Here is an 11982-nt window from a genome sequence, read left to right on the forward strand (position 1 = left end):
CCTTCTACACTTTCAATGGAAGTCGATGTAAAACGAGTTTATTCCAGGTCATTTTGAAGTATTTCTATTGTTACATTTATCAATAAATCTTGGCACAGTGTAAGGGACAGTGTGTGTGTAACGATTATGTAGTAAACTAAAATTGATTAAAAATAAAAAAATGGAGATATTTGTTTTTCGCTGGGCAGCGACGATATACCAGAATATATATATATAAATAAAAACAATACAAAGTATGAAAATATTTTTAACCTCTCTACAATTGAGGTGTCAACCAGGGGCGTCGCCTGGCCTGGGCTTCTGGGGCTTTAGCCCCGAATAATTTTCCAGTAGCCCCGAATCTTTTCGCTCAGCTCAGATGTATTATTAGTGAGGAGATAGTCCACTAGCCATGTGTGAATGTAAAATCTCTTAACGCTAATAACGGAGACAGTTCAAGGATTAATGTCCGCCTCTGAGGAGAAACGGCCAATCAGCTCGCTGGTTTTGCGGAGCGCGGCACACCACTTTTTTTTTTTTTACCTTTTCTAAAAGAAAGGTAACGGAACTGACCATTTAAACTGTGATGAGACTGTTTCTGGTTAAAAAAACTTGTCTCTGAATTAAAACACACAGATTAAACCCGCTGTGTGCTTAATAAATTACAGCCTGTTACAGTCAGTTAGCTTAACTTTAGAATTAGCAAGCTTAAATAGATTGTCAATGTTTAAGAAAAGAAAAACGATATATGTTTAACTTGCCCTAAAGTACCTGATCAGCCAATAACTATTTCATTTTTAAATTGTTTTTTTTTTATTAATGTAGGATTGCGGGACTTACTGTAAGCTATAATTAACCAAAATTTATTTAACTAAGCAGTTAGCTAGAAGCTGGATGTTGAGGATATATATATATATATATATATATAGATATATTTGTAATTAACTGGGCTGAGCCCCTGATCTTTACATACCCAGGCCTCTTCCCTGGTGTCAAGTAATGAAGTACAGATAAATATTTTGTAAAAAATATTAGTAGTTGTTTTACATTTTCACACAATTATCTTAATTTTCTTTTTAAAAATAGCCTCGTTACTCCTATTTCATTTCAGCTTGTTTTCATTCTGGCTTTTCGCCATTCAAAGAAACCCTATCCAGATAAATCTAAATCTATGTAATCTCTGAATAAATAAGAGAAGTGTAATGTTCCGATTGTAGGTGTTTTTGTATTGTTTGCATCGTTAGCGCTTTAGACCTTAAAGCGAAGGTTTTCAGGTTGCGAAAACAAGTCAGTGACAGTGTGCTGCTTATACATGTGGAAACTTCACCCACACAGCTTTACCGATATATAGTGAGATATATGGGTGTCAGTTTAGCATCCAGGCCTTTATACTGACGTCAAAATAACCTGCCCACAAACTGCTGCTGCTGCTGAAGTACTTTAAGGGGTACTATGCTAAAAAACAGAGGCATGTAGTCACCCGTGCAAAGAAATCACTATTTTTACACCATTAACACACTCAGAGTAACTCCACACTTCACTGGTTGAATTCTGAGGGCCCTGATATTTAAAAGACAGACAGACACACAGAAAGATAGATAGATAGATAGATAGATAGATAGATAGATAGATAGATAGATAGATAGATAGATAGATAGATAGATAGATAGATAGATAGATAGATAGATAGATAGATAGATAGATAGATAGATAGATAGATAGATAGATACTTTATTGATCCAGATGGGAAATTCTAGAACAATAAGTGTCATAGTACAAGGCTTTCACTGAGAGCTTTGAAAGTAGTATGATGAAACTGGCACTCATCAGGACCGACCCAGGAAAGAAACTACAAGTTAACAGAGTATTTTGGTTTGTTTAACACTTTTAAGTTACTACATGATTTCTTTATGTGTTCATTATCTATGTACGGAAAAAAATAAAATAAAACATTGATTGAGGCGGTGGGTCCAAACTTTTGACTGGTATTCCAATGATTTCTCCAACAGCAAAATGTAAGAATTGACATTAAAAAACACTCTTTCTTTGCTAGAATAATTTCTGCAGTTGTTTTGTCTTTTAGCCACAGTTGGCAGATTGAGTAACAGCAATATAGCCTTTCAGTGACTTTCTGAATAGATGATTTATAGAGATTTTACGTTTATTTTTTCATTGCTTTTATAGCAGACTTCCCAAGTCTTCTCCGTGCAAAACAGAGAGAGTTCTGATTGGCCCGTTCTCTCCAAAGAGTGCTTTCTTCCGGGATGCATTCAGGAGCATCATGGCTCCCATCAAAACTCATTTCTCCTCAGACTACTCTAAAGTATATCCATGTCCGGCAAATATAAAAACAATGGAAGTCTTGCTTGCTGTACAGTTGGTAATAGTGATTTTAGCATTATTCACGGGGGAGTAAATGAACTTTGCAACTTGGGATGTCTGTTATAGTAATCCATTTTTTGGTTGTTAATTTTACTTATAACAACATAATTTAAGATGAAACATCATTATTCCTGGGTAAATATCATATACTGTTGTGGAAAATGGAAAGCCATGACATCCTCTTTCACCCTGTTTAAACATGATTTTGACTTTTTCCGAGTCTCTGAAAGTCACTGATAAACAAATGAATATAAAAAAATATGCTTAGTCCTTATTTTTTTAAATCCCTTTTAGAGCTTGTGTGCATTGCAATGGACAAAATTTGTGTTTTTATTTTGTTGTGTATTCCTGAAATTACACACATTAAAATCTATTGTCCATCAGAATAGACATTCATTGGCCAATCAAACAGCAGTTAGGCTCCGCCCACTGCATTGAAAAAATAAAAATCTGCACACTGGTGAAGTAAATCATGGAAGCATACCAGCTAATGAGACAAAGAAAACACTTTTTATGAGTTTAGGAATGCTTAGGAATTACTGTGAAATAAAACAAAAGTTTTATAAAAGTTACAGAATAAAAATAACAGTGTTGCACAAATAATTCCACAATGCAATAAATTTTATACTTATGTATTTATTTAGTATTTTATTTATTTGCTGAACCTGTTTTAGTGCATTATAGAAAAAAGTGCAATATTATATAGTTTTATCACTGGAACATAAGTCAGGTCTGAAGTAAGTACGTAAAATGTATTTTAGAATGAAATAAAAAAATACTCAAAATAAAGGTACAATTTGTGGTATATTTTTTGTATTGTGTTTGTTTTCATATATTTCATATTACTTGCATTTACATCCTTCTATTCTTATCCTCTCTACAATCATGTATTTAAGTACAGATTAAATTATTTTTTAATTGATTTTACTGTTCGAAATTGTGTAAAAAAGTATGTAAAATGTATTTTGGAATTATCTAAAAATATTTTAAAATAAGAGTAAATATTTTGTAAGCCTATGATAACTCTATGAAATATACTTATCAATTTAGTCCTAATTATGAACACATCAACATTTAATTACATTTTTGAATTAATGTTTATTAATTTTAAATTAACTAAAATGCTATAAATATATATTTAAAAAGCATTGGAATTGCTAGTTTTTATTTTTTAATTTTTTTAATGGTAGCACTGCCTAATAATATATATATTTAGATAATTCATTTATATCTTTTTAATTATTGCGTTAATTCTGCTACTATTACTGTGGCAGCTGGTGGTGATGATTTTATATTGCGAATTGCCTAAAAATAAGACATTATTTTAACATGATTTTAGTCACAAAACATGATTTTAGTCACAACTTTATATTTTTATGAATATTATTGCAAAAGTTTTAAGTTATAAGAGTTTTTGTTTGTTTTATTTTGTTTCAGTTCCTTATTTTATAAAAAAAAAGCGCGCTTACACACAGGAAATGACGTGTCAATGTTTTGGTTGAAAACAGAGAATGAGTGACACTGTTTTGGCTTAGCGACAGCCAATGAGCGACAGCGTTCAGCTTAGAACAGCCAATGAGACGGCCCTACGCAGCTGAAGTGGGCGGGGTTTAAAAAGCTGCTAAGGAACACGACGTGCTGCAAAACATCCAAGAATAAAGTATTAAATACCGAATATGCGCGGATTTCTCACTGCTACACGTGAGTCGATTGGTTAATTGATTAATTGGTTATGAATATGCATTATTTAATTATTTAATATAATTTGACGCGCGCGCAGCACGGAGCTCTGTCTGTGCTGCAAGAAGCAGGGAGTTTCCCAGAAATGTATGTAAACAAGAAAGCGAAACTACTGAAAACTCCTGTATTCAGAGCAAATTCACCAATTATATTAATATAGATAATTATCCAGATACTTAACTGTAGAGAGACTGATAGATACAGAGCATTACTCTTATTAAACAGCGCAGTCACGGTTTATTGATTGATTATTGATTATTTATTGTATTTTTCTCTGCAGTGCTGAGTTTGCTGAGACTCTCTTTATCAGTGCAGCAGGATGATGGTGATAATGATGGTGAGACAATGGTGAAGAAGATCCCCTGCACAGCTGATACTGAGAAAGGTCTGCAGTACCGGAAGATCAGCTGGTATAAGGTACATTTTTTTAAACAGCTGATAATGACAATCAGGGTTGCCAGATCGGGAAAAAATCTACACAGTCCAAAGCCTGTCAAAATATATATAAAAAGGATAAAAACAGTAAAATTACTACTAGAACTACTTTTATTTTTTCATATTAAAGTCTAATTTATACTATAAAAAATATTTTTATAATTGCATTGTATTATTATATTATTTGTATAGCTGTTTCTCATTATATTATTATTATTATTATTATGTTAGTGTTAAATTAATGATTTGCTATTATGGATATGGATATATATATGGAGGCTAAAGTGAAATTGAAAGAGATTTCAATATATATATTCAACATATATATATATATATATATAAGCTAGGGAGGAGGAGATAAGGTAGTAATTAAGGCGTGGCCCATCTCCCAACATTTATTATCATATCGCACAAAATAATATCTGTAAAAATTCTGACAAATTACAAAAAAAATCCATATTGTGAAATTTGTGACATTGTTGAAATCAGTATATTTTGTATTTACTTTTAATAGTGTGTTTGCACTAAATGTGCTACACTTCAGTTTTGTGGTAATTATTTGTTGTTACATTACTTTACTTTTGTAGTAAGTTACTGTTCTTTAAACCGTTTTTAGATTTATTAATAATAATAATAATAATAATAATAATAATAATAATAATAATAATAATAATAATAGTAATGAGGGGGTGGGCGATATGACCCTAAAATAATATCACAATATTTCAGGGTATTTTTGTGATAATGATACTTTTGGCGATATGACAAAACACTGAATTAAAATATATATATATATATTTCAAGAATACACTTCTGCAACAAAATGAAATTGAAATGTTATTATTGCATATGATATAATATGATATGGCACACCCCAAACTAACTGAGATATTAAAAATACAAGAATTTTATGAGATTTGTAACAGAAGTCAATGATCCAGAATGATCAGTCATGATACTAATAATGATGCAGCTCAAATATCTCCGTATTTCCAAAACCCTTCCTGTAGAACCTTCAACTTAAAAGCTCAAAATATATAAAATAACTACTAGAACTATTTTTTTATTTTAAAGTCTAATTTATACTATTTCCTATACTATACTAACGGGATTGTTATTATTATATTATTTTTATAGCAGTTTTCATCATATTATAAATCATCTTGAAGCATCCCTGCTATAGTGCTAATATAGTAAATAGGTGTGAGTGCTTTATGCTGTAGTATCAGTACACAGTTTTTCCAACACAGTTAGTGTTAAATTAATAATTTGCATTTATGGATCTTACCTGGTTGGTGGGGGATTACTTTGGGCTAAAAGTTATTCTAAAGTGTCTTTACGTCATTTTTAATACACTTAAAGCATATTGTAAATGTACTTTTATACGTATTGGTGCACATATAGTGTAGTACACTTAAATGCTACTGGAAAAAATGCACATTAAGCAGTATTTAACGCAAAGACATATTTATTTTCTATTAACACAGCATTTAATTTAAAGCATATTGCCTAAAAATATATATTTAATGAGTATTTTGATAAAAAAAAGTATATATATATATATTACATTTAAAAATGTACTTTAGGTATTCTTTACCTAATTTAAACATACTTGTATTGCTCTTAAGTGCAATTCCTTTTCACAAGGGAAATAAAGCTTTAATAATAATAAAAAATATATTATTATTATTATTATTATTATTATTATTATTATTATTATTATTTTGGTGCGAGAGAATATTCTTGATTCTTTATTTTTTTTTTGTAAATGTCAGTTTTTTTTCATATCGCCATGAGTATTGTTATTGCAAAAGTACCCTAAAATATTGTGATATTATTTTAAAACCATATTGCTTAGCCCTAATGATGTTAAAGTTTAACACTTTAACACTTGTTTATCACACAATTTACAACTGAGTGCAAAACTGTACAGGATTTAACACTGGCAACATAACTGTGCATTTAATAAGACCATTTAATTTTTTAGTTTTTAGAATAGCCCAATTAAGAATTTTTTAATTCTTACCTGCGACAAACAATCCTAAACATATTTAAACAAACAGAACAGTAAAACAGGGAAACTCTGCAGCTCTGCCGTCAGTCTGAGTAAACAACAGCCTGTAAAACAGGAACAGGAAGTTCAGACTCTGCGATTATGCAACAGTTCTGCTTTCATAAGAAAACAAAACAAAGAACTCCCTCAGAAAACAGGATCAGAGCAGCTTTACTCTGCGCTTAACTGAGAAAAAGAGTCACTTTAAAGTCAGGAAAGAAGTTTGATACACTTTTTTTTAAACATTTGGACAGTTTTAACATTTAACTAATACTCTACAAAGATACAAAGATAAGCAGTAAACTGGAGGTGCTAAAAAACATGTAAAACAGCATGTAAAACATAAATATATTTTTAAAAAGTAAAAATAAAAATAATGAATGCTCATCTAATTTTGTACTCTTTTTATATTTGGGGAACAGAGAGAGTTTCTTATTAATGTTCTCTGAATGTAGAGATAAACAGAAAAGCGAAATACTTCTTTTTTTGGCCTTTATTTTGCACAGTTCTGAAATTTTATTTTACTGTAGTAACTTTTATACATGTAGTTGTCATGCTCCTCCTCAGTTTCTTAAATGTAAAAATTGCTTTTTAAAATTCACTTTGCGTGCGTTCAGAGTACATTAATAAGAAACTGTCTCTGTCTCTTTTTTTACCAATATAAAAGACAAGTACAAAGTCATAGGAACATTCATTTTTTTATGTTTTTTAAAATTGTATTTATGTTTTACAAGGCTATTTTTTCAGAAAATAAATTTATTTTGTTTGTATTCTGTAAAAATGGGTTGTGACTTAATGACCATGAGAAAATGTGGGTCCAGGGCTGAGACTATTTGAAATATATATTGAATTATTTTGATAAATGGAGGAACCCTGAGTGTTCTGGTAAGTCAGGGTGATATTAGCTAGCGGTTCGTCCCACGTAGCTTGTTTTAACACAGTAAACACTCAGACTACAGTCTGATATACTCACCTCCTGAACAGCAAAAGAGCTAGCGCTTAGCACCGATATCGGCTAATGCTAATGCTGCTCCAGTAGTTCTAGCTGGAGTAGGCAACAGCAGGCTATAGGCTGAGCTTGCTGAGCTAGCGCTTAGCAAGGTTAGAGGCTAATGCTAATGCTGCTCCAGCATGCTAGCCAAAGGTTAGCAGCAGGCTACACTCTGACAATACTCACCTCTGAATTGTGAAAGAGCTAGTGCTTAGTGCAGTTAGCGACTAATGCTAATACTGCTCCAGCCTTAGTGCTGGAGAAACTTCACTGAAAACTCACCCTAATAACTCAGTGGAGTGGCTTTACTGCTCCTTAAGACCTGACTGGTAGTATTTATATATAAGGAGCACCGGATTATAAGGAGCTCTGAAGATTTTTCTGATAATTAAAGTATTTTAAGTGCAACTTTTAGTAAGAAAAATACAGTAAGTGAACGTGTGGTCTGATGCTGTTATGTATTTATTTGCAGGTAGAGGAAGATTCTGAGGGGTTAATCGGTCTTGTGCTGAAAGATTTGCGTACCGAGGTCACAGTTCTGTATAAATTCGCTAATCAATCGTACGAAGTGGACAGTGATTACTCACTAGTGCTCCCGGAGGCCACGGTGAGGGACTGCGGTCAGTACCGCTGCACTCTCTGGCCTCCAGTCGGTCATTACATTCAGGACGGAGACGCAGAGTTCTACACACACGGTGAGTTCTGATTATTTTCAGGAGAAAAACAGAACATTAAAGGAGAAGTCCGGTGTAAAATTGGCTAAAAATTGGATATCCTAAATCGTTTTATTGTACTTTTATTGTAGTTAATAAATCCAATATCAATCGTTTATTTTTTAAAATAAATCCAATTATATCAATAGTTTTATGTGTGTATATATTTAATTCTATAATAATTATTGGGTAACGATGGTTCTTGACTCTTACGTGCCATTGAATGGAACTACTTTCAATAAACAGTGATAATGACATTATGAAGCTATAATCGTGCCTCGTGCTCACCACCGCAGCACAGCTGTGCCAATATTACATGTTATAGCACAATACACACCTCAAGTGTATTATTGCTTAATTAACTTAATAAAGCAAAAAAAATTTAAACATGTAAAAAAAATGATTAAATAATTAAAGCTTGCTTTAACGTAAAGGAGAACTCTGGTGTGTAATTGACTTTTGGTGTAGTAAAACATGAAAAGAGTACTTACCTTTGTTGAAAAGACCACCTCCACTCTCCCACAGCTTTCAGAGATACAGCAATGTTTTTCCATTTGTCCAAACATACTAAAATGGGTTTTAATGGGGCATATTTTGCCTCTTTCAATTAAATCGCTTTTTACATCTTTATCCAGGCTCAAAGTAGCTCCACACCTCATTGGTAGAATTCAGAGAGTCCTGATATTTAATACAAGGCATTAATAACTTTACAACTACACAAGAAGCTTATGAAAAAACACTGTTTACAACCTGTAGCGTTAGCTGCAATGAGGTGTGTATATAAAATATGCCCCATTAAAACCCATTCTAGCCTGTTTGAACAAACATGATTAGCCTGTTTAAATAAACACTCAAACTCAAAAAAAATAGTCAGAATGAAATATTTATATGGTTATATGTGCAGGCCTGGATAGCACAGATCTAGTAAATTAGTTAGTAAGAAAGTGTGGTTAGCTTCTAGTCTAAAGGCTAAATTTTAGCCTTTAATGGAATTGATATTATTTATTTTTATCAGGTCTATAGAGTTTCTATAAAAGTTAAAATAATATGTGTACATGTATAATTATGCATTCACTGCAGATCTAATGTTTTTTTCTGCTTCTTCTTTTGTATTTGTATTATTTTTATTTTTCTGTATTCAGGTTGTTTTAGGCGTGAGCGGCAGAGTAAAGCAGTGAGCGGTGAGAAGACCGGGCTGAAGGTGAATAATACTCACCTGTTCCTGATAATCTCAGCTCTGCTCATCTCTTCTAGTGTGGTGATTGGTTGCGTTATCTATAGACGGAGAAAGGGCCTTCAAAAGACCAAACAGGTGGATTTATTTTAAGCAAATTCAGCAGCTGCAGCGGTAAGATATTAAAAAAGTGCATTAATACTCCCATGTGTATTTACTCTTTGTGTAGCATCACTGTCTTCTTCAGCACTTTGGGGCGTATATTAAAGATCTATAGGCAAACAGGGCAGGTTTAGGATTAAGATTTAGGGCGTGTCAGTGTGTCATTGCTGTAAAAACAGCGGGAAAAGTACAATTTGAAAAACGTGCAAAAGACATGTACCAGGTCTATTAATTAATTATATGAATGAATTATTAAACAGTCATTCAATCACTTACAATTCCATTTAAGAGTAGATCAGGTGAGCTCTGACTTTGGTGGATTGCTATTGTAATGGTGCAGCTACCTGGACGCATCCAACAAACTCTTCTCAGCAGAGGAAACTGAGCTGATCGTTCTTCACGCTTTGAAGGAGCTCCAGCATCTCATTTAGGTTATATTTAGTCAGTATTCAGTGTAGCACCTGTGTTTTCTGTTTCCAAGATAGCAATAAGTAAAATATTCACAAGCACCGTTGTTACTTACTCAAAAAGGCATTAGATGTCAAAATACACTTTTGATGGGGTGTACGGATGAATCAGCTTTAACTACTGTTTCTGAATGTGTATATGTTAAACTTTTGTAACTAATATTTTTTTTATGTAAATGTAAAAATAAAATACATAAATATTCCTTTTGTCCTGTCATTTGTTTTAATTTATTAACAATTGTTTGCTTTTATAAAGACATTTTGTCACTTATTACTTAATAAAGTGCTGGGCAGTTAAGGCCTAAAAAAGCTTAGTTTTTTTTATTTTATTTTGTTCACGTGGAAAAACTTGCACGCTGATGGACGCGGGATTATTCTACAGAATGTGGGTTTGTGACTAAAAATAGAGAAATAATGCACAAAGCGGGTCACAGAAGAAACTTTGAAGGAGAGGTTATTATGCAGTTTTTAGAAACCGTAGGAATTATTTCTACATAAATATATGCTTTATTCCACCGGTTGTTTGTATAGAAAGTGCTGGAACAGTACTGGACCTTTTTTTCCGTACAAGCTCACTCTTCAGAGTAATGTTTAGAAAATATGCGCGGGTCAGTCTGTGGGAGGCGCCAGTAACCAAGGTAAGATGGATAAACACTTCAGAAATGAGGAGCGATTTCAGATCTTTTAGATTGAAAAGATAAAATGTCTGTATGTAAAATCACAATTACTCCATTTTAAAAATCCCATTAAAAAGAATGAATTCGAATTAACCAAATTAATCGTGAAAATCGCCCAGCACTAGTACTGTGTATAATAACATAATAAGTCACACTGTATTCACTGTAGCATTGTTTCAATAATCTTCTGCAATGTTACAAGATTTATTTCAATCCAGTGCTGCTGGATTAATTTTTCACCAAGATCTTGCAGCAGCATTGATGATGGATGAGTCTGACCAACCACTGCACAAAGCAGCTCTTCTCCATCCAGCACATCCCAAAGATTCTCAATGAGGTTAAGATCTGGACTCTGTGGTGAACTCTCTCTCAATCCATGTGTGAAAATGATAAATGATGATCTCATGCTCCCTGAACCCTGAACTCTTTCACTGTTCCGGCACCATCAATCCTGATATTATCATCTTGTAATATGCCTGTGATCATCAGGGAAGAAAAAATCCATTGATTATTGAATAATCTGCTCTATATTCAGTATATTAAGGTAGTCAGCTGACCTCATTCTTTCAGCACATACTGTTGCTGAACCTAAACCTGCAGACCAACTGCAGCATCAACCAACCAACCCCACATCATTTACTTACTTAAATCCAGGTGGAGACTTTTTTTTGGCCAGGCTGAATAAAAAATGAAGAGATCACTTCAGTTTCTGAATCAGTTTCTCTGATTTTGCTATTTATAGGTTTATGTTTGAGTAAAATGAACATTGTTGTTTTATTCTATAAACTACAGACAACATTTCTCCCAAATTCCAAATAAAAATATTCTCATTTAGAGCATTTATTTACAGAAAAGAGAAGTTTGAGAAATGGCTGAAATAACAAAAAAGATGCAGAGCTTTCAGACCTCAAATAATGCAAAGAAAACAAGTTCATATTCATAAAGTTTTAAGAGATCAGAAATCAATATTTAGTGGAATAATCCTGGTTTTTAATCACAGTTTTAATTTGCATCTTGGCATCATGTTCTCCTCCACCAGTCTTACACACTGCTTTTGGATAACTTTATGCTGCTTTACTCCTGGTGCAAAAATACAAGCAGTTCAGTTTGGTTTGATGGCACAGAGTGAATATGAGCACTGCAGAGATGGTGACACAGTTGTGCTGGATGCTGGTTGCAGTTTGCAGCTGCAGGATTAAGAGGTGAGAA

This window comes from Astyanax mexicanus, chromosome 12 (assembly GCF_023375975.1).
Source record: "Astyanax mexicanus isolate ESR-SI-001 chromosome 12, AstMex3_surface, whole genome shotgun sequence".
Classification (NCBI taxonomy): domain Eukaryota; kingdom Metazoa; phylum Chordata; class Actinopteri; order Characiformes; family Acestrorhamphidae; genus Astyanax; species Astyanax mexicanus.